This window comes from Taudactylus pleione, unplaced genomic scaffold (genome assembly GCF_031769625.1).
Source record: "Taudactylus pleione unplaced genomic scaffold, aTauple2 ptg000128l, whole genome shotgun sequence".
Classification (NCBI taxonomy): Eukaryota; Metazoa; Chordata; class Amphibia; order Anura; family Myobatrachidae; genus Taudactylus; species Taudactylus pleione.
The window spans coordinates 9135156-9162961 of NW_028284530.1; positions in this window are offsets into that span (position 1 = coordinate 9135156).

Sequence of the window (27806 nt, forward strand, 5' to 3'; positions counted from 1 at the left end):
GTTATTTGGGTCTCGTGCATGCACACGACGGAGCCGCCTCCGTCGTGCACATGCGCACTTGGGCAACATCTACCCGTTTGCGAGCGCTCAGCGTTCGCGAGCGGGTCTGAATCAGGCCCTCTGTTGGGCCGAATGTGTAACATCTGTGCACGCTGTAATACCAATTGTTGCATCCTTATATATGTCACCATCAGTTGCACCATCGAAACTTGCACCAGCCCTATGGCAGGGGCAGTTTCTCCATCTGACTATGGCCTCCTAAGCTTGAGGGTCTGGGAACGCAGCTGCTTGCACTGATTCGCCTGCGACACTCCCATAATATGTCCACTGAATGGACCATTTTTGCAAGCACTACTAGTCACCTCCCAGTCACCACCCAGGAACACCCATCACTTTTCTGCCACATTTCTGATACCATCTGAATCGATCGCAAATCCACCTTTGCACATACACTCTGTAACACATTTTAGAATATTTTGCACATGCACAGTTACAAATAAAATCACTGAACTTACGTGAAATTGACGCAGATTGTGTGCAGCTTCGAGTCAGGAACTTGTTTCACTCATATAATACTAGGTACTCAGGACTAGTGTTTTGGTACGGCTATGTCACAGTCAGTGATGTGCTAAACGGGGCTATTCGGCACGATTTGTAGTTCTTGCCAGCACTTTTCCATTCTATTACAAATCTGTATCTTGAAAAATAAAAGTACAGTATGACGTATTAGGTATTATTTTGATCAAAAACATTTAAACTTGTAGTCCATGGCAAGGGTCCCAAATTCTGTTAGATATTTTAAAAATTTGCAATAGTAAAGACAACCACTGTCTTCATGAAGATCTGGTCTAAAGAGCTACAATATTTAGATAGACACCAGATGTTAGACAGTCAATAGGTCGACAGTGACAAAAGGTCGACACAAAAATGGTCGAGACATATTTTTTTTAAAGGGCTTGGGTTAGGTACAGAGAGTTAAGGTTAGCCACTTACCCTGACGGTTAGTGTTAGGCACCTGGAGGGAGGGTTAGGCACTTACTGGAGGGTTAGGATTAGGCACTAGAAGGGACAGTTTGGGTCAGGCACCTACCCCGACAGTTAGGATTAGGCACCAGGAGGGAGGGTTAGGCACCAGGAGGGAGAGTTAGGCACCAAGGGGAGCCCTTAGATTCCTTAATAGCAATTTAAATATGAAGACGTATCATACACTCCCAATGTGTAAAAATGATGAGACCCAGTGCCAAGCAAGTGGTAAAACTCTATTCTCCCTCTGTTAGCAGTGCTGCTAACAGAGGGAGACATACACTTCATTGGACTGAACAGAGTTTTACCACTTGCTTGGCACTGGGTCTCATCGCTTTTACACATTGGGAGTATATATGTCTTCATATTTAAATTGCTATTAAGGAATCTGGTTACAATTATCGATTGAGAAACATCCATCTAATTGTTCCAGTAAAATTGTTATAAGAACTACTTGGCTTCTAAGAGCCTTTCTAGGAATTTCTCCCTATCAAGGGACGGAAAATAAGTTTATACCACTGAGTGTTCTAACCAGTTCCATATCATCGAGTATTTATTCAGACCAGTTCCATTTTTGTATTTACCCCTGATGAAGTCCCATATGTGGATGAAACACGTAGGGTCATCGCTTTGAAAAACCTGCACCTACCACATGAGAGGTCTACCTAAGAGCTCACACCCATAAGAGTGTAGGTGGCAGATAACATCTATCCTTCTGTACTGGGGCAAGTTTACTAAAAGTTGTTTTATGCTATTCATGTATTGATTTGTATTGTAAATTGCTTTATATATTTGTACCTCTGTTGATATACCAAGAATAAAATATTCAGGTATAAGAATGTTGAGCTGCCATAGGGCTCTTATTTTATGAATAATATCCAAAACATAAAGAAATGGTGAATTTGAAGAGTAACTAGAAGGTTGTGTTTGACCAACAGCTAGCAATAAATCCCGCTAAGTGGTGGGAATTTCTCCTATTCAATTAACATTCAAAGTTGTAGTGCACCAAAGGTACCCCCTCTTTTCCATTTCTATTTTTAGGTCCTCTAAAAGTTTGTCTACATACATAAAATGTATTTATATTTCATATACACCTTATACACACAGCCTGAAGGTAATTTTATTCAATCTTTTTAATAATTTTATGATTTAGACAAAGTTTGTGTACATTGAACCATCAAAAATCAAAGGTTTCATTATTTCAGTCATGCCAAAAATATTCTGTATTTCGTAATATTCCGTATTTTTTTAATAATTGGATATGGGAGACTCAAGCTGTATATATATATATATATATATATATATATATAGTAACATGGGGTATTGAAATGAGGACTCCAGACAGGCAGGTACTTGGTAAAGCAGTGTCTTTTAATGGTAGCAGACACTGCACCTTAGCATACGTGAGCATAGGCCTGGATACTCACAGGCACATAACAGTAAATAAGCAAATAAACATAAAAGTAAATGTCCCAGCACAGCTTGTGCTAATGTCTATGGCCCTTCCAGGTCCTGGAACCATAATGCTAACCACCACCCCTGACCTATCGCCAGGCCAGTTTGTCCGGCGTCAGGAACAAGGAGCGTCAGGTGTGTGAGAGTTTTAAACCCTTCCTGTGCTCCAGTGATTATTCCAGCTGGGTCTGTGTAAATGTGAAAATCTGGAATTCCACACCTCCACTGCTAATGCAGAACGCACACCTATTAATGTTGGGGTAGATTATGGACATGAGTTTATCTAAACATTTATTGAAATTAAAGTGACAATAAATCCTGCTTCTGCTGTGGTATCAGTTTTCTGTCCTTTAGCAGTTTAGAACTTGGTTTTCCCCTGTAACAGCCTGTTTGAAAAAATCTACTGATTGGGCTCAGGTAAGTTTGAGCATGATTAAAAAAGCATTAGGGTAATGGGTTATTTTCTGTAATGGTACTTTTAACTGCAGGTTTCATCACCTGCCTAAGGTGGGCCTGAGAACAACAAAGGATAATGACTGCGCTGATGGATCTCGTACTGTCTCTCTGTGTGGCACTCATTTTCTACCTGTCAGCGTGTTACTATCTCCTCAAACACAAAGCTCCTCACATCTTATGTTGGCTTTGATGAAAGAGCCTGTTTTCAAGCTCAGAGGGGATTCTTTTGAACATTCTGCCTCACAGCTGGTAATGTGCAGTTACACGGAGCGCAGGACAGAACAGTACTCATTCAGTTTACCAATTATACATTTCCTTCTCTTAATGATTTTCTGTAAGGAAATAGGCTATGCAGTAAAAAGGGACAAAAACACACAATGATAGAAAGAAGTGATTTCGGTAGTCTGTTGAAATGACATTGTGTCTTATCTTCAACGTGGAAATACATTTCTCAGGCACATTTAAATGCCTTTATTGTATTGAATTCCAACACAGTTCCTGCACCACCATCATTTCCTCAATTTGACCTACCTCATTCTTAGCACAGACACATTGGGGCTGATGCAGAGATGAACATAAGATCTTGAGATTTTTAACACTGCGCATGCTCCGAAGCTTGCTGCTGAATGGGCCATGTCGAGTGCGTGTTGTTGGAATTGCAGGATATGGAGAGTTGTATGCACACAGGAGTTGGGTACGTGATCCTGGCACACAGTCATTTAACCCTTCCACTAACCCACCTTTCCCACAGCCTAACCCCCTTCCTCGCAGCCTAACCCTAACCACCCCCTAGTGCCTAACCCTAACACTCCCCCTAGTGCCTAACCTTAACACTCCCCCTAGTGCCTAACCCTAACACTCCCCCTAGTGCCTAACCCTAACACTCCCCCTAGTGCCTAACCCTAACACTCCCCCTAGTGCCTAACCCTAACACTCCCCCTAGTGCCTAACCCTAACACTCCCCCTAGTGCCTAACCTTAACCCTAACCCTAAAACTTACCTTTGGGATCACAGGCGCCGGGACTGTGGAGCCAGGATTCTGACCCTTGCCGGTATTCAGACGCCGGGCATGTGAACGCCAGTATTCAGTGCGTCGGGATCCCAACTGCATCCCGCGCACAGAGATCTGATTTTAGAGGGATCTCTTGCACCAGGTATAGTGTAAGTGCATGCTGAATATGATGATATTATACAAGCTATGAATTAGGGAAAAGCAGTTGTATAGATGAATACAATTCAGCATTTGGGTGAATGTCGGTATTTCGTTCCATGTACGCTGTGTGAGTGTGATTGTGGCAGGCTTGCGTCAACTCTGTTTTGGCTCAAATGTTCTACTTTTCTTTCTCCCTACCAGTTTCACAAGCTGTGACAGACCTCTCCCCCAAAATATTTGTTAGTGCACTTGGAAAATACATGGGGGAAATGAAGATATAAGTTGGAAGTAGAGAGGAAAGAGTACCCCATCATTCAGTTTGCAAGGCTTTGCCAATTTTGGGTCAACAGTTTTATCTTTGAACACCCTTTCACTAATAATTCAAATAATATATGTACAAAAAAGTTATATATTTTCTTTTATCCACGTATTAAAAGTAGCATAATGTAGATTTGTGATTTTATTTACATGTGAAGTTTTTGTTTATAGGCTTTTTTGTTTATAAATTACATTTTAAAAAACATTTTTTTTGTTCTGAATTCCAAAGCCCCTCCAAAACTGTTAACAAAACACTGTTAATGCTAAAAATTTGCCAAAACATTTTTGTTATGGTTTCTCTGAGCTTACTGTGTATACATTCCATTCCAGGTTAGAAGTAAAGGTGGGTACACACTATACAGATATATCTGCAGATGATGGTTGTTCATACACACTGAACAACCATCATCTTTGCCGGCCCACAGGTCCCGGCGACAAGGGGGCGTGTTCCGGCGGGCGTGTCCCGCCCCCCTCCTCGTGGCTGCCGCAGTGTGTGTACGGGCGGTCTGCCGACCACCTTTACACACCTGCCAATGGACAGATATGTCTGCAGACATATCTGTCTATTGGCTGTGCAGCACAGCCAATGCGATATGTCGGTGTATGCCAATGCAGGTACACACTACCCGACGGGCAGCAGATACATTGGCCGATCAACTGATCGGCCAGTGTATCTGTCAGTGTGTACCTAGCTTAAGAGGGTAAAAGTGCATTGCAATTTTTTTTGTTTGTTTGCAAAATTTATGCTATTTTTACTTTTTAGTGTAGAAGGCTGTTTTAAGTCTTATTTGACTAGTAGCTTGGATATGCCAATATGGCCTCCCAGGCTCCCACTCTGCTCTCAGAAGATCATTGGAGGGGCTTGAGGGAGTGCGGAGGCTTAAAAGGGAGGCCACAAGCCCTGATCCCCTTGTACTTTCACGCTTGTTAGCATCACTATTTTATCCAAGCAAAAAAAATGAAAAGGGAAGTTTACAAATATTATTAATTAAAAGACTACATTTTGTTTTAGAAAGATGCTCTTTCTATAGACATACAAGGGTAGTCACATTACTGAGAGAGTATTTATTTAGCTGTGCCAATAGCATACTAGGTTCATTACAATTATATATTATATTTTTACATACATCAAAATATTGCTATATCAATACTTAGCTTAAAAATGTAATGAATCCATGCGTAATATTGCATAATATTATATATAAACATGTCCAGAAATCTGTTTCACTTACCTCCAAGCAAACCTAAAAAATTTATATTTTATCCTATGATAACTATTTTCTGTTGTCCCCAGAGCTTCACAATAGCTTAAAGATGCAAAATGGACACATGGGAACAGGTTAGGTATTTGTCATGGCCATCATAGGATTTATTTTTTCTGAATTGTGTGGCTGCTCCATGCTTTGCAGTTCATATGCCTCAGTTTACCCAAAACAATTCATAATTTATTTTGGACATTGAAAATCTTTAAGCTAATATTCATTGATTCTATGCCCTGATTCATCATTTAAAGAATACGAAGAAGATTCGGTCTGTTAACTGTTTTATTGCATGTGACGCTCAAAAAGAGTATGGGGCAAATTCTATGAGTTCTATGAAATTCATGACGTATATCTGTATCAAGTGTAAATGTACCGGACAATGCACAGAAAAAAAGTGTGAGTTAGAATATTACATACCAAAAAACAAATGTCAAAAAGTTGAAAAGTCACATAGGTCATAGTCCTTTGACCAAAATGTTATGTGATGTCAGGTAATACAAAAGGTATCCTATTATGTCATGTGTCATTGGGTACAGAGAGACAACATTCTGACTAGCTTGTGATGAATATGGAACTTTAGGATCAGCTCCAGCCCCTTAACACCCTTGACCGATTTTGTAGCTACAGATGTATCTTATATCAGTCTTCTCATAATTTGTTTTAATTCTGTCATAATTAAATGTCACTCTCACCTTTTCAATTCAAATAAACAGAGACTTGCTAATTATGATATTTTAATTATTCATACACATATTTTTCACACCTATGATTATTGCCCTGTGGGCATCTGACTGAACTTGACTTAGTATCTCTCTGTATTATAGAGAGAGAGATCTGGCACAGGTCTGCTTTGGCAAGAAAACACAAGGCCCTGGATGGTATTCAATTTCTTCTCTATTTTCTAATGCCCCCTTTTGTGTTTTACTTCTCATTTAATGCTATTTCTTCCCTTAGAATTATTTACCAGTGGGGAGTGGAGAACTGGAGAAATTGGTCATAGCAACCAAACAGCTTCTATCTACAGTAGCATTTATTAAGTACATAAAATTATAGGTAGAAGCTGAATGCTTTCTACAGTATGGGCAACTTCTCCACTTATCCACTATTTAGGAGGCTAGATAAATCTCCCACTTGGTGAGTTGGAAAAAGAAGGACAGAGCTTGAGCCTGGATCTGTGACAATGGGGCCACTTCTCATATTATATTTTGTGCATCGCCAAAAATACGGTGGTTGTTTTAGAAGTTGTCTTAATGTTTCTCTCAAGTTTAAAAAATCATAGGAACCTAATGTAACTGTTGAAATAACTAGAAAAACATGAAAATAGCTCCTTATGTATTTCAGTTGTAGCTGCCAATGCAAGGCCGCTGGTGATTCCGGACAGAAATGTACAAAACCCTTAAAGTATTCACTATATTCTGAAAAATATAATTCTTGGCAAGTCAATATTTCAAATATAAAAAAAAAATTACTTTTTTAGAGTAAAAATAATTTTTAATATCAATGTTAATTTAGGAGGAATCAGAGGTGATACCAACTGTTATTATATGCCAACATGATGACATAATTTTTATCAGCATTTGATTTTGTTATATAGATTGTTTTTTTGTATAACAGTACCATATACACAGTTATTTCTGGGAATTCCCTAAAACACACATTACAAATTAAGCTAGGTACATATTATAAGGTTATCTGTCCAATCTGGCTGGTTGGAATGAAAATCTGTTAATGTATGGGATCAAATGACAATCGACCATTTGCTCCCAAATGTCAGAGAATGGACAAAAACGGTAATTTTGACAAATCAGTTAAATCATCATCATGTATATGTTCTGTGTGCAGCTGAATCTGTACAATCATGAACGTGATGTGGAACACAGCCGCTGACAATGTAATGTAACATTTTGTATACAGATACAGCTGCAGTCCCACACAGAACATACACATGGTGCATATCAGTTTAATCAACAAGTCTACTTGTGCATCTTATTTGCATCGCATTGCAAATAAGACACATTTGCGACAAAAAAGATGCACGAAAAGACGCTCAACATGAGTAAACTTGAACGGGACTAGGCGCGACTAGAAGGGCTGTTTAATGTGACTGCAACAACTGTACAAGCAGGTTTTTGGAATGATGAGAAGTTTTGGTCATCTGGGATGACACTCCTGGGAAATTCTTCTCCATAGGAAACAACGTTAAACTATTCATCTTGTTAAGACCAGGCTTGGTATTATGTCATTGCCATGACAGGTTCTGAGTTACTATGACCTGGGTGTGATTCCTATTTGTTTATCCCTTGTACTGACTTCTCATTGACCCTGTTTGCTCTCTTCCTGTCTTGACCTTCAGCCTTGAACCTATTCTTTTGAATTGCCATTTGGCACCTAGCCTTCCCAACTGATTGTAACCTTTTGCTGTTGACCCAACTAGTCTACTGTCTTTAGATTATGTTCCTTACTTATATGACTGCTGCTAGCCTTGACCTGTTGATTGTGAGTCAGCTGTTTCTGTTATTATCAGGTTCCCAAGTAGTAAACACCTGGGGCTACATGCTTCATTTCTACGGGAAACTGAATACCAGCAAGCATATGAAGCTTTGGCGGATAGTGGGCTATTGCAGGTTATGACAAAGTTAGCCTCTGTACAGACTATCATTAACAGGGTTTAAAGGTCCAGAAATAACAAGTGATTCTTCCACTGTTTAGTCTACAAATTTGTTTCACAATATTGAGACAACAGTCTACATGTATTTTAGTAAAATTAATGAGCCAACTTTTTTCAAGCACAGAAACATCCTAAAAAATAAATTTTAAAAGCAAAACAAGTTGTTCACAATTTCTTTTTGTTTTTTTATTATTTAAAATGTGTTTATATATGGTGCTACAATAGTTATCAAATCCACTTAGTAAATAGTCCCAATTAGTGAACCTATATTTCACTGCTCAAGATGAACTGAGATACTTAAAACAGCCAAAACAATTAATTCCAAAGCACTGCGAACCATTTAATTCAGTTCAGTACACGGACTATACCAGAGACACAATAAAATGTGTATAAGCAATTTACACACAAATGTAAATAAACACCAAATTCGGCCACTACATATCAGATTCCAAAGTAACTACCAGCAAACTAAAAGGATAATAATAATTGAATAAATGATTTAAATGCAGTTTTGAAAAAAAAATATACATCAGTAATGTGAATAACAGTTTAATTGCAAAATAAATGTATTAACAATTTAACATAAATACCATTCTTGATAAAATAAGCTAAAAATGTGTCCCTTCCTCTCGACCCCCTATGTCCTCTAATAATGTCATAGGGGTAAATTTACTAAGATGAGAGTTTTTAGAAGTCTAGATGTTGCCCATAGCAACCAATAAAATTCTGCTTAACAATTAACTAGCACCTTCTAGAAGGTAGTAGCTAGAATTTGATTGGTTGCTATGGGCAACATCTCCACTTCTAAAAACTCTCATCTTAGTAGTAAATTTACCCCATAGTGTCATTTACATTAGCTGTAGGAGTGGGATGAAGATCATGTGACAATAATCTTATATGAATACTCAGAGCCAATCAGAAGCTTGACTTTAAAGCTAGACTACTCTCTATTGCAGAGTCTCTGGAAGTCTGGTTGCCTCTCCACCATCCAACTTGAAAGCAGCACCCCCCACCCATCAGAAGTGACAATACCACGATCACTGATTCTTACCTCTGCAGTCATCGGTGGCTCCTCAGACTGGGAGTATGCCATTTACTGTAGCTCTGGCATCATACCCATGCGCCACACGCCTATAGTGGAGCAGCAGCCTACAGCTTTGATTGTAAGAAGTTTCTGTCTGCTTCATGTCAGCAGGCGGATGGAGTTGCAGCCGCTACTGCGAATTTATACTAATGCTGCAACAGTTGGGCTTCCTACTGAGGCACCCACCGGCTGCTGCTCTAATATGACAATGTGTGCAAATATTCGCATCATCAATTGGTCATCGTCTGCACCGTCAGACATTAGAGCATCTTGGTACATGGCCACCGATGCCAGTGGAAATGTGTCTTTCATTGCAATCCCTGACACCAAAGTCACTGTCTGGGAACACCCATCATGGCATGGATATTCATTTATTTAATTTCTATATGCCCTGGTGGTAGCCATCGGGACGCATGCATAGTGCATCTCAAACGCATGAGTAAAATGAAAACATCAGACGCTAGCGCCCAATTTTTTTATTCCATTCACCTCTGAATCAGGCCCCCACTCAGTGTCTTAGGTTCCTTCTAACCACTGACGCCCTGGGCAGCTGCCTAGCTTAGCCTAGTGGTAGCTCCAATACTGATCTAGTGTTTGATGATGTCATGGAAGTTACTCACCACCAGGGGGAGCTTGTTTCTGCCAGTTCACTTTTTTTAATTTTCAACATCTGCCTAGACGAGCATGAAATAAACAGTGATTATAATATAACTTTCATTATTAAATACAAGAACAAGATAATAATTAATTACATATATATTCTCTAGATTTCTAAGAAACAACTATTTCTTAATAAGATGTTTCAGCATTAAAATAGTGGGTGTGAATACTAATGTAATTAATTATTGCCTTTTTTTATTGCGATTAGAGAAAATAATATTGTGACATTGCATCACAGGGCTGGTTGCTCCCAGTAAGAGCCATTTGCCTGCTGTAGTTATCAGACAAACACTACAAATGGCCATGTCACAAAGTCCCTAGAAAACAGGACATTGGGGACAAAGCTGAGGTCCATGGGATGGAGAAGCCAGAATTAAGAGGTACAAACAAAATCAGATTCTTGAAGCATCAGCAGAGAAATGGAATTCCAACTTCACTCATGCAGAAAGGATAATGGCCGTATAAAGGCTGTGTATAGATGAGGTTTCTTAGTCCTTATAGACTTGACCATTAGCAAAACGCTGTTAGTAATAATTTGTAGAGGAATGGGCAGTTGGCATTGTGGACAGTGCACTGCCACCTGTCGTCTGTAGCAGGTATTGCACAAATCTTGACATGATACAAATTTCAGTGTGGATGGTGCATTGCCACCTGTCATCTGCAGCAGATATTGCACAGATCTTTACAAGATACAGATGTCAGTGAAGACGGTATACTGCCACCTGTTGTCTGTAGCTGGTATTGAGGCGCATCCTCACGTATTGAAGAGTATTTTGTATTGATGACTTGTAAGAATTCCCCAAAAAATTTTAATCAATTGTGATTCCATTATGTACAGTAAAAAAAGGTGTGATGTGACAAATATTGCAAATTTATGGAAAATTGCCACTAGTGTCGGACACCTATTCATATCCTCTGTATGTTTACTTGTACCGTCTTTGTTCAGATATCTCTATAATATGCTGATGAGTCCACTTTAAGATAACATATTTGCCAAAATCAATTTGTAATTATTGAGGCTTTTATGTTAGGTGTATTTATATGGCTTTTACAATAGTGGGCTACATGACATGATGCATTTATTCTAAATTTATTTTTATTTTTTCAGCAAAGATCCAAGTCATCTTGTTCTGGATTTCTATGCCTGTGGGCTCTACATACCAGGAGTGTGCTCAGCTAGCATGTGTGGCCTTAGGATAGTCAGACCTGCTCAGATTCACCTTTAACTGCGGAAGGATCTCTCTGTTCTCATGTACAGTAAACTGTGTACAGGAGGGAAGAAATCAGACTCCAGTAGCTGGAAGGTACTTCTGTTCACAATGGTCGTCATCTGAGGCTAGCATGAAACAGAAGAGTTCTCTTACAGATAAAAAAAAAATCATATATTTCAAGAGGGAATACAATTTCCACAATGTAGAAGTAATTCACCAAACGATATATATTTCAGTTGTAAACTCATCAAACTTAATTATAAGGTTTGTTTATTTTTAATAAATAAAGAATTATCTGGTATAATACATGCCACTTTCTTGGTATTGTTATACTCAACAGCAGGGACAGACTGGGGCTGTATATCAGCATCAGCCCTGGCAGTTTGCACTGCACGCATGTGCCTTAGAAATGGGGGGGGGTTGTTTCAAGGGGGCGTGCCACAATCACAGGGGCCTGGTCTCGCGGCAAGCCCTGTCTCTTCCCGGCCCAGCACAGCGTACCACCGGCCCATCAATGGAGGGCGGGGAAGGCTCCCTTCCTCCCTCCTCGAGCCGGCCCTAAGGCATATGCCAGAAGTGCCTGATGGCCAGTCCGGCCCTGCCCAACAGTAAGGAATATAACAGATTATGGATTCACACCTTGGGCGCTGTACTACTTAGCTGCCGGGATAGGGTAGTGTACTAATTCACCTAATTAATTTTCCATATACATAAACCATAAAATACAACTTTATAATCCAGCGCTTGAAGGAAATTCCAACATATGTTCAAGTAGTCCAATTGTATAGTGTCAATCCATACACAAAGGGGAAGGAACAAATAAAAAAGGGTGCTGGTTATAACAGTCCTTGAATATAATAAATCACACCCTTTTTTATGGAGAGAATTGCCTATATATTTTAGCACTAACACTAGCCCTGCTATGTTGCCTAAACCTAACAACCCCCCCCCCCCGCGCGGCTAACATCTAGGACACCCCCAACTTACTCTCCCTTGTTCGGGCTGGCGTCTGTCTGTATTCCGGTTTCGGGATTAAGATAGGCATCAGTATTTTGATGCCTATCTTAAATCCCATGTCGGGCTTCCACCGTCGGGATTCAGACCTGTGGCATGACGTCTGCTGGTCTGCTAACTACATCCCGGCTAGAACAGATATGAATGTCAGCTGCCCATTAATGTGTGGAGTAAATGTTTGCATAATTTAAGACTCCTTCCTCTTTTCCCAGCCAATCAGTGTTGAAAGAAGTGATCAGCATTTATTCAAGGGGACTGTGTAACCCCTTTAGTTATGTGTAGGCGACTATTCTCTTTAGTAATATTACATTTCTAATAACAAAACGGCAACTACTTGTGCTGTTAGAATTAATTTAGAATTGGTGATAATCTAAAGAACAAATTATGCTCTTACTCCATTCTTCTTTTTGACAGTCCTATCCAAGACCAATGGATAATAAACCACTATTGATACATTTTGATAGAATGGCACAAAAATATGTAACTTGTGAATTTCAAACACGTATTCGCAGTTTTTCCAAATATATTTTTCATGTTATCCCAGTTACAGTAGCAATGTCGGAAATGTAATGCTGAGCTGTATTTTTGGCTATAACTGGCACAAGCAGAGCTCAATCCTTACTGAGATAACAATGGCCGCCTCTGTTACAGCTTAACTGCATGTATTGAAATTCAGTGGCGGAGCAATGCCCTGTAAGGTTACTTATTATTATCTCTGCAGTGTTATAGTCCCGTATAGTGTTTCCTCTTCAATGCACCTCTTTCATGTACACATTTTATGTAGAATTGTGTATCACCATTGAGAGGCCATTCAATCGTTCATACCTGCAATCGCTAGTGAGATAAAGCTGTTACTTGATAAACTGTGCAGAAGATATTGTGAGAATCCCAAACGTACGGATGGAAACATTTTGTTTCAAAGGAATTTGGGATCAATTTTCTTTTACTGACAAATGTCTGATTATTTGTTTGCGTTTATCAAGAGTGAGTTCATAATGGAGTCTAGGAGCATTGTTGTGCCTTACAGTAACAACTCAGTTTAGGAATGTACGCTGTATTTTGCAAACGGATCTAAGGGTGATAAACTCTCTAAGAGAAAGTGATAGACAGAGATTTCATAATGCCAAAATCGTTTAGACTTGTCTTAAAAAGTACCATGTCATACAACTAATATGTTACATTGAACTATTCTCTGTTACAAAGGGGGCTTTTTTCCTTCAGGTACAATCCTTAACACATATCAAGCTTTGCTGAAACTTGCAATCCATTGTGTAAAATATAAGACTACTGAATAGTCACCAAACCTAAAATACAAGTTGATCTTATTTAAAAGGCAACTTGTAAGTAGTTGATCAGCGATTAAGTCTATATAACAGTATACAGTATGTGAATATCCCTGTTGTTCTGCAGCCAATTTAGGGAATTTGATAACACAACATACACTGTACACAAAACTACTGCGCTAATCAAAAAGGTGTAACAAATATTAATAATCTATGAGTACTGTCGAAGCTGAATAATTGGCTGAGACAAGTTCAGTTTAAAATTGAATCGCAGCGACACCATCTTGCGACTGGCCGCAAGACGCCATTTTGCGAAATGGCTGCCTAAGCGCCATTTTAGATAAACTCACATTTTAGTACATGTGGCGATAATACCATTAGCATCATATGAATGCATCTGTGACCATTATCATATGTTACGGTGATTCACTAAAAGCCTATTTCATTACTTTACATATTATAAAGGATATATTCCAGAAATGGCTTTATAGTATTGATAAGAAAGTGGCCAGGTGACAACTGGCTTGTGTAGATAAGTTTCCTGCATAGTGTTTGCTCACTACAGGTGGTCTGGCTAGAATGTCTCTTGTAGTTTGCATTTTCACACAAGAGACCGACAGAGGTATTTTCCCTTTGAACACAGGAAAGGTGGGGGGGGGGGCTGCTGACAGGACATGTAGAACTATCTAACCCAGCATGCCACACTGCTAAAATGTTCACTCAGTTAGAGACAAATGCATTTTCATACACACATTAAATATGTCTTTATACCAAACCCTGAATACCCACACATTTCATATTCATACATAAGGTTCAATAAGCTTTAAAGTGTATGATTCAAGAAGGTTCAGTTAGTTTAAATGCTAAGAAATAAAGATATTTGTTAATTAAGGAATTATACAAGATAAACACGTAATTCTTGGAGTTGTTCTGATGCGTACTCTTTCCACAGTTTCCCGGTGCTATCGGTGAGGAGATCGCATTATGCATTCTCGAGTTATGGACCGCAGAACCTACAAGCAACCAAAATGTATATTTTAGATTCAACTGTTAGGATGCTGAAGAAGGCGTGAGGAGGAAGACCCCTAGCTGTTTGCGGCAGGGAAAGTCTGTTTAAACCAGCCTGTTAAATGCACTGTAACAGATGCTTCACCTCTGAGAACCAATGACATCAGCAACAGACATACCTTTTGTCTTGTTTATACTGGGGGGGTATAAGTATGGGTGCACGGACACTATTTGGGAGTCTTTGTGCTGAATGATGAATGACGAGGGGTCACTTGCTGAAGCCTATCTCTGGGTCCAGAAGCGCCTGCGTACATATACTGTACTTGTGGTCTGTATGATTTACTTTTGCGCCTAAATTGTGTCTTGATCAATTGCGTGTAACTGTCTGAACTTTTACCTGAATATCACTTGTGCTTTGGAACCACAGGTTCTATGTCTAAAGGCTCTATTTATTAACATTATTTTTACTAAAATAAAGTGAAAAAGGGTGTTTTCACACCCTTTTCACATTATTTTAGTTTCACCTGTAGTTATTACAGGGCAATTGGAGTAGAATTAGTAAAATTCTACTCCAACCCCCAGTATCACTTATTTTTAGTAAAGCAGATCGCATTTCCCATAATTGTAATGGGAAATGTGATCCGACCAGAGTTACTAACAATAAATTGTAAAAAAATACCGGGGGAAGCCCTGTGATAATAACGCCACCTGGAGGTGGCGTTATCCAGGGTCTCCCCCGGTTACCGGGCTCCCACTCTGCTCTAACGGGGAGAGCAGAGGCGGGAGGCGGTACCAGTAATCAGCTATGTGGTCTAAGCAGACCGCAAGCTGATTACTGTAAAAAAAAGAAAAAAAAATTAAACATTTTTTTTTTTACTTACCTGAATCCAGGGACCGGTGATCGGGCCTCCGGTGATGGCTCCTCTCCGGTCAGCTGGTCTCCCATAGTACACTGGGGCCCGGTCATCAGGTGATCGGGCCCCAGTGCCGAATGGGAGATCACCTGATTGGGAAGCCAGGAGAAGATCACCGGAGGCCAGGAGGATGCAGGTAAGTGTAATGAAGGGAGGGGGGGGTCGCGGGGGGGGAGGGGGGGTCCGCGATCGCGGGGGCAGGGCTTAGCGCCGGGGGCGGGGCTTAGCGGTGGTGGGGGGTAGTAGCGGTGGTCAGTCAGCGCATGCGCGGGCTCTTAGTCACGGTATTTTTTCCGAAAATACCTCGACTAGAGTGTGGATGGGATCCGCAGGGACAGAGCTTTATCGCAAGCTCTTTCCCTGCAAGGGATTTATAGTAAATCCCTGTGATATTGCTTGAATTCGCAATGCGAATTCACTCGGTAATATCACACTACAATCCGCATTCAATATGCGGATTGTAGTAAATAGAGCCCTAAGTCTTTATTTATGGTGTGACTGCGTACGCAAATTAGCGTCATCCTTAGAGGTTTATAGGAAGGATTTTAGAAGGTACAGGCAGGGGTACATAGAGGTTCTGATCCAATATTGTTAGTATGATTCACAAAAAGAAGTGACTCTTAATAAACAACATTTATTACAATTAAAAGGACCACTATTAGAAAATGTACAGTACAGGATTCCTACACCTGTAAATTAAGCCACGTGTCTAAATCCCAATAAGTAATCTGAATCAGATAAAAGTCTGGAACCCGCACAAAATTATATACAGTATGAAACAGGGCCAGATTTCCCACAAGGCAACCTAGGTGCTCGCCTAGGGCCCTAATGGACCCAAGGGGCCTGTGGACGGGCCCCTTTGCCCCAAGAGATCTGGCCAGTCAAAATGCTCCCAGAGTCCCTCTGCTGCACCGCTGTCTGCACTGTCACAGAGTAGAGTGACTGTGCATACTGCATAGGAGGAGGAGGAGAGTCCCCGGAGCCGGCCCTATAATTTCGCGTGTTACGCAGCCAACTGAGTAGGGTGCACTGGCTGCGACACGCGAGTAAGCCCACACACAGATCGGACAGCCTGTGTCACTGTCTGTGACACAGCTACCAGTTTGCGCAGAACAGCCATTCCGCTGTGCTCGGTGTCGGAGGACCCTTTGCATGTATTATGTAAGGGGCAACATGACGTTACGCCGCACACTGGGCTGGGGCTGGACACCGCGGCAGGAGAGGAGACTCATAGCCACATTTGTTTGAGCAAGCAGCCCGGCTTGGCTCTGTAGGATGGGCTCTGAGGGGGCCATCTCCAGCAGGGCATATCTGACTGGTCAGCTCCAGAAGATGGTTCACTGGACCAGGGAGAACAGAAGCGTGAGTGCCCCTCTTACAGTCTGCATGGCAATTATCACTGGTCACCTGCCTGCTGGCTGCCTTGCCAGCATCTCTACCCCTCACTGGTGGCAGCACCCTGGCCAGTCACAGTTAGGTGCTCAGTGACATGGCTGGTATGCCACCTACTTAGCATTGCAGCTAGTTCTGCTTGTGCCTGCTGCTCTGCTATGACTTGTGAATTGTTTCCTGTGCTATTATATCAAAGGATGACTGTTTGTGTAATATTTTAATATTTGGTTAGGTCACAGCTTTATTTGTGATCTATCTATCTATCTATCTATCTATCTATCTATCTATCTATCTATCTATCTATCTATCTATCTATCAGAGGTAGTACATCAGCACTCACAGGGCTTCCAAATTCCAGTACAGGAATGAGATATAACTTAAGGTGGGTGTTGGAGAGGAATCCCGGACCTGAGCACTTGGAGACTGCAGCAGGCAGTGCCACAGGCATCGGCAGACTCCAAGATCAATGTAAGTTAAAAATGTGGGTGTGGGCTCCACAAAAAAGAAACTGCAGGCATATTATATATATACAGAGCCGTAACTAGACTTTTTGGTGCCCTGTGCCAGAAAGAGCATTGGCGCCCCCTCATTTTTCAAAGGGACATAATGCACCCCAAAAAGGGCCATAGCTTCATGGGAAAGGGCCAGGGAAGAGATAGGAGAGGCCAGGAGATGCTGGGGATGAAATAGGAGGAAGCTACAAGCAAGAATGATAATAAACAGAAATTTGATAGGGCACCGGCCGCACTACCCTAGCTACGGCCCTGTATATATACATATATATATATATATATGTATATATATATATGTATATATTATGCCTGCATATATATATATAAATATATATATATATATATATACACACACATACAATAACAGATTATTGAATATCAATGCTATTGAATACTTAATACATGAGGACAATGAGAAATCTTGCTTCAAAAAAAAAAAAAAATTCCATCAAGAATATCCCACCCAAAATGGCTGATTAACCTGTTCCATGCCAAACATCTTCAACAAAATGGCCACTTTGAGAGACCATTTGGAACAACTATGCTGGATAGATGACAACAAGAACCAATTAAAGGTTACAAATACAAGCAGGAACCAGCACATATGCTAAAACACTCCCAGAGGAAGGCCTAAAGGGCCGAAACATGTTGGGACCCACACTCAATCTCCTGCATGATACTGAAATTTCACTGAATTCCGAATCACGTGACCGCTACCCGCCCCTAGAGCGCGCTCTACCCGGAAGAACATAGGAGCCGGACGATCAGCGCTGCAACACAGAGTAGACTGTTCCACTCAGGACGAGAGAAAGAGAGGAAGGCACAGCAGTAACGCGGCTCACTCCCAACCGGCAGCACCGCAAAACCTGCTGTACCAACCACGGAGCTACACTCCAGGTTGACGCTAAGCGGACCTTCAGGACCAGGTGTGCCGCTTGTTGCGTCCCTGGAGAGAAACCCGGCGAACTCCAGACAGCCTGAAACAGAGACTCCAACATACAGGTACCCCCGCATTGTGTTACCCCACACAGTGCGATCATCCTCTACATACCCATCGCTTCACTTGTTGAAGAAGTGACTGAAAAGGATCAACTCAGGTTGGGACGCCACCTGTTGACTACCTCTACTTTATCAGCATAACCACGTTACCAATTTTACTTATCACGTGCATGGGATTCACCTTCCATATTACTGTACCCATATTATAGTTACCCCCATTGTGACTTTGACTAGCAACAGTATAACCTATTGTATTTTGTTGTGGTTGTTTTACTACATTGAATGCTGTGTACTTTCACTATCTCTAGTCCATAGTGTGTATGACACATCACTACATCACATGGTAATACGCCCTCTGTGTTGTACATATTACTCTAGAATCATCAGTCTTATACTCCTTAAAATACAGTAGACAACACCAGTACAGCACCACGGGGAGCGCATTAGATTATTATTGTTTATTATATACACACATACTGCTTTTCCTACACAGCCATGCCCCCTTAATTTTTTCAGACAACAATAACCCTAGGGGCGCCAAAATAAATATTATCTTAGCTAAAAAATCCCCTGCCTAGCCCCATCCAGCTCCAGTTAGCTCCAGCACAGCAGCCTCTACCACTGATTGCCAGGCTTGCCACATGCTACCAGCAGCATGCAGTGACAGCACACAACAAGGAGCAGAGGGACGGGCAGTGGCTGGCTGAGTTTGTCTGAGTGAGACAGTGAAAGATCCAGATCTTAGGGAAGCACAGCAGCTAGGGATGTAGGGTACTACTACTGTGTTATTCTCAATTACTCTAATATAGATTGAATTATGTAGGATTTAATTTTTATGGTAGGTGGGGTCAATGGGGTGGACAGGACTTCCTTATATTACAAGTATATTATAATATACATTATGGTGATCATGATATTATTAGTACAATAATTCAGGATGATGGTATTTTTTATGTTAGATACTAAGTTGTAATATACTTGTACTATAAGGCAATCCTCTCCACTTCCCATCTACCATAAAAAATAAATCCTACAGTGTACTTTAAAAAGGTTGGTGGGTACGAGGGAGGTTTGTGGGGTGGGAGTGGGAGGGTGATGGTGATGGCTCATTATCATTGTTGCGCTAAGCTGGCACAGTCACACACATTACTGTGCATGTCCGGTGTGAGCTCCCACTGCAGATGCCATCTCTCAGCGACCTTCTAATCCTTAGCACTCGTTCAGATCAGGTTTATATGTTGTATGCAAAGGGTAATGGGGAGAGGGCCCCCGCCTCTATAGTACTGAGAGGGAAAATCTTATGGTTCAGGTATTAGAGTTAGTTTAAGAGTTTGGGTTAGGGTACTAGGGATAGCATATTAGGATTGGAGTATCAGTTTGCATTAGGGTAGTAGAGTTAGTTTAGGTGTTTGGGTAGGGGTATTAGGGATAGGGTATTAGGGTTGTTGTAGGATTCCGCGGTTAGAGTATTAGGGTTTGGGGTTAGGGTTTTTAGGGTCAGGAATAGGGTAGGGATGCTTTGCATGAATCAGGAATGCAAATATAGTGCTATGGATTGTTTGAGGGAGGGGGCCCCAAAGTGGTGTCTTGCCTAGGGCTCCATGAGGTCTAAATCCTACTCTGGTATGAAACCAAGTGTGAAAAAAATCCACATAAATGGCTTTGACAGTATAGGTAGGTACCCATAGCAATAGTGCTTCCTGCCACTATGGCAATTAAGCCTTGGGCTTGATTCTAAGGTGGGAGTAAAGCAAAAAAAAACAGCAAGCAACTTTGCACCTGGAGAAACCATATTGCAATGTTAGGGCACACTTACCTACTTTTTTCATCTCCTCTCTGGGGGATGGGGCGGGTCTCTGATGTCATTAGGCCCTGCCCCCATCACGGCAAACTGATGCAATTCATGGATCTGTGGAGCTAAGTGGGGCTAAGTGATGGCAAACCTACCCAAACAGTAAACCATTCCTCCAAATTTTCAGTCAAGACACTACTGTGCACTGGGGTAGTGGGCATGGCCATACAGGAAATGCCATCTCTGCAAGCTACGTCCCCACTTTCGGCACATAGGAGGTCATGCCCCCAGCCCCCCATTCCTCTGAATAGATGCCATGCGCATTACAGAGGTGGCCTCCCGACCACTCCCTCACTGCAGGACACTGCAACTTGTGGGTGGGACAGCGAGACAGCGTCCAAAAACTGGGACTGTCCTGCCAAAATTGGAATGGTTGGGAGGTATGAATAGGTCTGCCTAAGGCAGGCAAGTTTGGGAGAAGCACTGCACAGATCACTATGATTTGTGCAGGCTTTGTTAGTTGCAAAAGCATATAAATAGTTTAAAATAAATATAATGCATTGGGTTTCCCCCCAAATCCATAACCAGCCCCGGACCACTTAGCATGGGCTGTTATTAGAAAATCAAGGTAGAATTTCCAAAAACCAGCACCAGTCTTGACCAATTGGGGGATAATGCTATAGCAGGGAGACACACAGCGTTAGGTCCCCATGCCCAAACATTAACCAGCCCCATACTGGTCAGCCTGGGGCTGGAATTCCTCAGAAAGTGGGCACCCCAAAAAGAAAATGGGGTCCCTTCTCTCGAGGAACAGTGGAAGTGTAGTTAATAATAAAAAAATAGATAATAATATTGTGCACAGATATACAAGTGTCAAATATCAAATTAATCTGCATGTGGCTTGCTGGAAGCCTGGAATGGCACCCTGCAGCCAGTAGTGCTACTGCAGAGCCACCTGGAGCATCCAAGGGATGTTCCAGGCAGGCACCGTGTAGCCTGTAGAACTGCACAGAGCATCCTTAGGGCACTCTGGGTAGTTCTCTACCTTCCAAAGCTGGTGGCCCCACCCCCTATGAGTGACATCAGGACATTACGGGATTAGGGGTCAGGTCCAACACAGGACACACTGTTGCCCTCTTAGGGCGCTGGCCTCGTGTGCTGTAGTAATTTACCTCTTCTGGAGGGTTAGGCCCTTTTTTGGATTCAAATTCCCCAGTCTCTCTTTCCCTCTAAATGTTACTTCTTTTGTCTCCTGTATAGAAAAATACATTCACTGCATAACGTTAGTATTTCTTTGTTCCTAAAATTTAATAGAATCTTTGTGTATTGTCGTATTTTTCTTAGAAATGTGCACCGACCCCAGTGTTTTAGTTCTAATTTGTCATCAGGTTTTGGTTTTGCCAAAACCGCCCTCACATGTTTTGATTTTGGATCTGTATTTTTCTCAAAAATGTATAAAAACAGCAAAAATCACATCTTTTGGGTCTGTTTTTGTTCCTACAGTATTATTAACCTCAAACATTAATTTCCAGTGAATTTTGACCACCTCACAGCTCACAATATTGTTTTCATCTAGTTTAGGCCAAAAGGTTGCACCGAGCTAGCTGGCTGACTAAGCTAAGCAACAGCAGTGGGTGCCACAAACACGTGGCAGTTCAACTTCCAACATGGCACATCTAGGAACCAGAGTGGCACGGCAGTGGCAAATAGGATGGTAGTATAACCACTTAACTGACATTTTTTTTACCACAAACTGATCATAAATTGTAGTTTTTTTGTATTTAATAAAGTTTCAAATGCAGTTTTAAAAATATATTTTTATATTTTATTTACAAAAACAAATACAGTAGGTGTTGCTTTTCACAGGTGTGCATAGGCCCCCATTATTAAAACACCCCCCACAACCCCCAGAAGATCCCCAGTATTATCACCCACCTCTAGTGGTAATAGACTCTCATGGCAGAGCCCTCACCCTTACCCCCCCATGACAATGGGCCCCCACTGTTTAGTGCCCATCTCCCCATGTGTCACTATACATTAATTTTATTTTTTTTAATATATCTTACCCGCAAGCCAAAACATGTTTATTGGGGCATAACCCACCCCCCTCCCCCTGTGCCAAAGATGTCCCCCTTATTACCCGACTCTCTCTTGGCACAGCTACGCCTCCTTGCCTTATTGCCGAGCGCAGCTGAGCATAGGGCAGAAAGGACTGATTATTAGTTCCCCATGCTGCAGCTGATCTCTGCAGAGATCAGCATACTTGTGCTCAGAGGGGAACTATGTTCCTCTCTTCACACTTTTAGTATAGGCACTTGCGCCCCGGAGTGCCGTTCAAACAGCAGTCTGGGGTGCAATTTTGGGAGTGATGTCAGCGGTCACAGACCACTGCATGAATCCCAGGGGGTCTGAGAAGGAGGAAATCCATTTTGCACATGTGCAGAACGGATTTCCTCCATTACAGACGGGGGTTCCAGAGAAGCAGCATTAATGCATAAAATGCGACTTGGTCAGGTAACGCACTCCTGGCTGCAGTCGCATCTCATGCATTAGTGCCAGGCAATGGGTTAATAAACAATATGATCCCATAGAAACCAAGAATGTTTCATTAATCAAGAACTAAATCAGAGACCTAAGGGAGGTGGAGTATATGGGTAGTTGAAGGCAGGGAAAGGAAGGAGGATTGATTCATTTGTAAAATTAATAAAAAAATTTGATTCAGAAGCAAATTTATGAGAGAGGAGGGGAGCACTTTACAGTGAAATTTTGCCCATTCAATCAGTCCCTGCACCAGTGGATCTTTCAACAACCTATCGCATGCAAACACACATATAGGGGCATATTCATTTGGGGGTGAGAATAGCAAAAATCCTGCACCTGCGAGGTTTTTCCTGCAGGTGTGGGATTTTTGCTATTCAATTAGGTGCATTTTTATTCTATTTTGAGCACCGGCACCCCCCCTGAGGACTAATTAATCAATTGGACATTTCCAGTTAGCTTAATTAGTCCTTAATCACTCACCTATTGAAGCAGTGTTTTCTGCATCCAGCGTTGGGACCGCAGCAGCGCTGAGTATGTAGTGTGTGTTAGTGTTTGTTAGCGTGTATGAGTGAGTGTGTGTTATCCTAAGTGTGTGTGCCCCCCCACAGTGTCAGTGTATGCCCCCTGTAATGGGCACTGAGAGAACTACATCTCCCAGCAGCCCATGCTCCTCTCATTGGAAGCCAATTATTAACCTACCAATATATTTTGGAGTGTGGGAGGAAAATGGAGTATCATAGGAAACCCACGCAAGCACAGGGAGAATATACAAACTCCACACATGATTAGTGTTGATAATTTATCCTTAAAAAAGAAAACCAGATAAGTAGAAAGCAAGCATCAAATATACCAATGAAGTTGATTCCTCAGGATTTAAGGCCTAGTCAAATTGAATAATTAATGATATGATTTGATTACACTAGTCTATATCTGCTGAGATGCTGCAGGAAATGGGGCCTATATGCCAGGATGAGGAAGCTGGTAATGGATGGCTTTGCAAGATACAAAACATGAATGCTCAAGTACAGTAATATACAGTACACTGCCTGTCAAACACATACAGTCTTGGCAAAGCCCTTAATGAAAAATGGTGCAGGATGGAATTGTCCTTGGGGAATGTTGTATATTAAAAAGGATATGCACAGTTTAACAAAACAATCACTTCAGCAACAGGAACTGCCACTTTTGTGGCTGAAGTGATTGGTTTGTTTGGGCCCCCACAAAATAAGCTCCTAAAGGGCAGCTAAAAGTGTTGTTAAACTTGTTAATGATTTATGGGATTAAGGAAGCTAACAGTGTTGTTGTTAATGACATGATGGGCTTTAAGGTAGCTTGTCATGCAAACCACTTTTTTACCACTCCGGTGTCTGTCCAGGCTAGCGCTAGCGCTGAAGTCGGCTCATGCTGTGCATCACTCCCAGATAGCACAGAGGTCCACTCAAACTGCACATTGCTTCCGGCTGGTGCTGAGGTCTGTCTGTGCTGCTCCTGCCCCATCCGCTTAGTGTCCTGTCACTGAGCATGGAGATGGCTCTCTGCAGCTCCTTTTTCACAGCGTGTCTTCCCAGCATGATGGCACACAAGCTGCATGCCAGAGTTACCTCCTAAACCACAGTATGGGTGCAGCCATGTTGAAGCTCTTCCTCCACTCAGAGCGCTGCTCCCAGACTAGCTGATTGCAGCATCCAATCCCTGGGGATCCTCCCCTATAAATTAATTTGCCTGACTGGCCTCTGTTGGCAGTAAAACATTGCTTCTGCTGAAGTTACAGCTCTGTGGTGAGCTTCCAGGTACTCTGTATCTGAATGGTCCCAGTCCATTATAATCCAGTTCCAAGTTGATCTGCTGTAATTGCGTGACCATGCTGCGGGGGATCATGCACCAGGTACTCCTGTCCCTGCAGGGAGCAATGGCTGGAGACAGTAGCAAGGCTTGTAGTGATTTATGACTGCTGCTGCAAGCTGTTCCTATTCGCCGGGCAGTGGGGTGCAATCTCACCACAGCAGGTATCAAAGAAAGTGACCAGGGAAGGAAAGTAGCTGAAGGAGTTTGAAGTCAATGTGTTTCATCCCGTGGGATGCCGGGACTTTTGTAAGACTCAAACCGATCAAGTTCTTCAATTCAAGTTTTTCAATTCATCAACATCGGTCTCAAACCAATCAAGTTCTTCAATTCATTAATATCGGTCTCATACTGATCAAGTTCTTCAATTCATCAATATCGGTCTCAAACCAATCCATCTCTCAATCCAGCATCATCGGTCCCAATCCGATTCTGCCCATCTCTTCAGTATTATATATACAGTTCCCATTACAACCTGATGCTCAATAAAGACATTTACTTAACTGACCTTGCCTTTGGGCCCTTCATCTATGACAGTTCATATTACTCCTCATATCATACATGAGGAAGTCCTGTCTCAAGCCACCCAGTTTTAGCCATGCCTCCCAAGTCTCCTCTTCAGCCTTCAATGCCTGTTCCGACCAACTCCTAACTTCAGGCATGACACAGCTAAGCTGATAGTGCTGTCAATTATATCTACAGTGACAAGATGTCATTGTCATTATCATCCTCACCCTCATCAGTGTTTACATTATCTTCATAAAATATTAATTCATCCCCGCTGGAATCTACCATTACAGAAGTCTCTGTACTCTGACATAATTGCCGTTAAAGGTCTTCCTCATGGAATTTATAGTTAATTTTGATGAACATCATCTTTTCCACTTTATGAGGAAGTAACCTCAAATGCTGCCTACTGACAGGGTTCCCAGCTGTGCTGAAAACTATTTTTGAGTACACATTGGAGGATGGGTAGTTTAAGTAAAGTAAAGCAAAGCCAGTTTGTACAAGAACCTCCCAATGCCTTTTTTCCTCCAGTAGTCAAAGGGACTGTCTGACATATCTATTTGTACACTGTCATTAAAATAATCCTCCACCATTCTATGAAAGGTGACCATATCAGATTTCATTATGGTAGAGGTGTCACTAATTTTTGGCAACTCTTTTAGACACTTTTGCATCTCCAGTGGGTCTCTTGGGAAAGCTCAGTTTTTTCCTGGCAGAAAAAGTTCCTGGAGAAACTGAAGGATGAGACGTTGTTTCATGAGTCACTTGAGCTGACAACTTGCTCACCAGGAGCTCTTTGCAGCTTTTAAGATCTGTGTCAGTTGAAAAGAAAGTCATGACATATAACTTAAACCTAGGATCAAGCACCGTCACCAAAATGTAGTGATCCAATTTCAAGATTTTGACAACGCTTGGATCCTGGTGAAGCGAATAAAGGACTATGAGCCTGAGTCAGTACAGATCGCAACTGCAATCACAATAGCGATTGCGCATGCAGTCTCACTGTGAAGAAATGCTAATCTTCTGAGATTTCTATGCCATTGCAGCACAACATAAGGATGCCCACCTTACCTTAAACACATCCATAATACTCAAGCTGCGTATGGCATCGCAGTGCCTAAATTTTGCCCACCCCTGCAAAGGCAATCAAAAGCACTGGCATGCCTGCATTTCACCAACCACCCCCTCATCAACTCCCCCAAATGGTACTTCCTGTCAATCACTCTGCAATGGGTCTGCAATCACAGTCCCGATCGCAGTGGCTGTTTCGCGCACGCACACTGTGATGCATACGCATGAGTAGAATGCAACAATCATCCAATTGCGTGCGTAATCACAGTTGCAATCATTGCTGAATCATGCCCTATATTTACAAGTCCGACATACTTAATGGAATTACTTCGTTTTATCTCCTCCTTAAGTTTTATATACTGCTTTTCCAAAAATCTAATTAGGGGAATTACCTGACTCGAGCTGGTAGAGTCTGAACTTCGCAGGTGATTACAATGAATGGTTTCAGCACCTTGCACAATACGGAAAGTATTCTCCACTGCACTGGACTATGGTACATTCCCCTTCCTCTCCGTATGTCATGGCTTGTTGTGTAGGTTTGGATGGCTTGTTGCTGTTCCTCCATTCGCTGAAGCATATAAAGGGTTTTATTAGATACGGTGTGTGTGTCATGTGTTTTTTTAACTATTTATTTTACAGTGGGGGTACAGATGCCGGCCACCTGCTGGCACTTATAGTTCCACAATTACCAAAGACCAGGAATGCTGGCATCTGTAGTTCCACTGTAAAATACAATAGTTTACTACTATTTAACACTTTATTACCCCCGTACCCACTGCTCCAGGGGTGTGAGGAAGAGCCCCGGGCTTCAATCCAAGCCTGGGGTTCAAGGAGAGGGGAGACCTCTTTTTTTGGGTGTCCCCACCTCCCCTGATATTCCCCGGCTTGGCCTGACCGGCTTAGAGTGAGAATGCTTTGGCCATGGAGACCCGGTAATAGGGTCTCCTGGCTGTGGCATTACACCCCGGTCGGTTTGGGTCCAGTGCTGGTTTTAAATATAGGGGGACCCCTACGCATTTTTCCCCCCCTATATTTAAAACCAGCACTGGCCCTGCAGCCTGGTGCTGGTTCCTAAATTATGGTGGAACTCTACTCATTTTGTTCCCCGTAATTTATGGAACCAGGACTGGCTGATCAGTCCAGGGCTGGTTATGGCATTTGGGGGGACCCTATGTCAAAATAGAAACACTATACATTAAGTACACATGCAGAAACATACACAAATCACAATGATCTGTGTACAGTATGTTTCTGGCAAACTCGCAGCTCCGGAGGTGAGTGTTTAAAACTTAAATTCTAAGCGAGTTTGCTGTCATCTCACCCGAGACTTAAAACTCGATTCTTAGTAAATTTGCAAACTGCATCTTTTTCAAGAAAAGTACTTCCGAGTTTGCCCGATGGTGAAAAGATTCGAGTTTGCAATCTCACCCGAGTATTACGAGTGAGTTTAAAGAACTATCTCCCAAAATCACCAAAGTTTGCCTTTAGTAAATTTGTGAGATGTAAAACATGCCTAAACTCACCCAAGATTGCAATCTTGACCAAACTCAAATCTTAGTAAATTTACCCCTTAGACTCTCCTTAGGGATTTGTGACATTTCTGAACACACAGTTTGTTCTTCTGCTGTAGCGGGTTGTTTT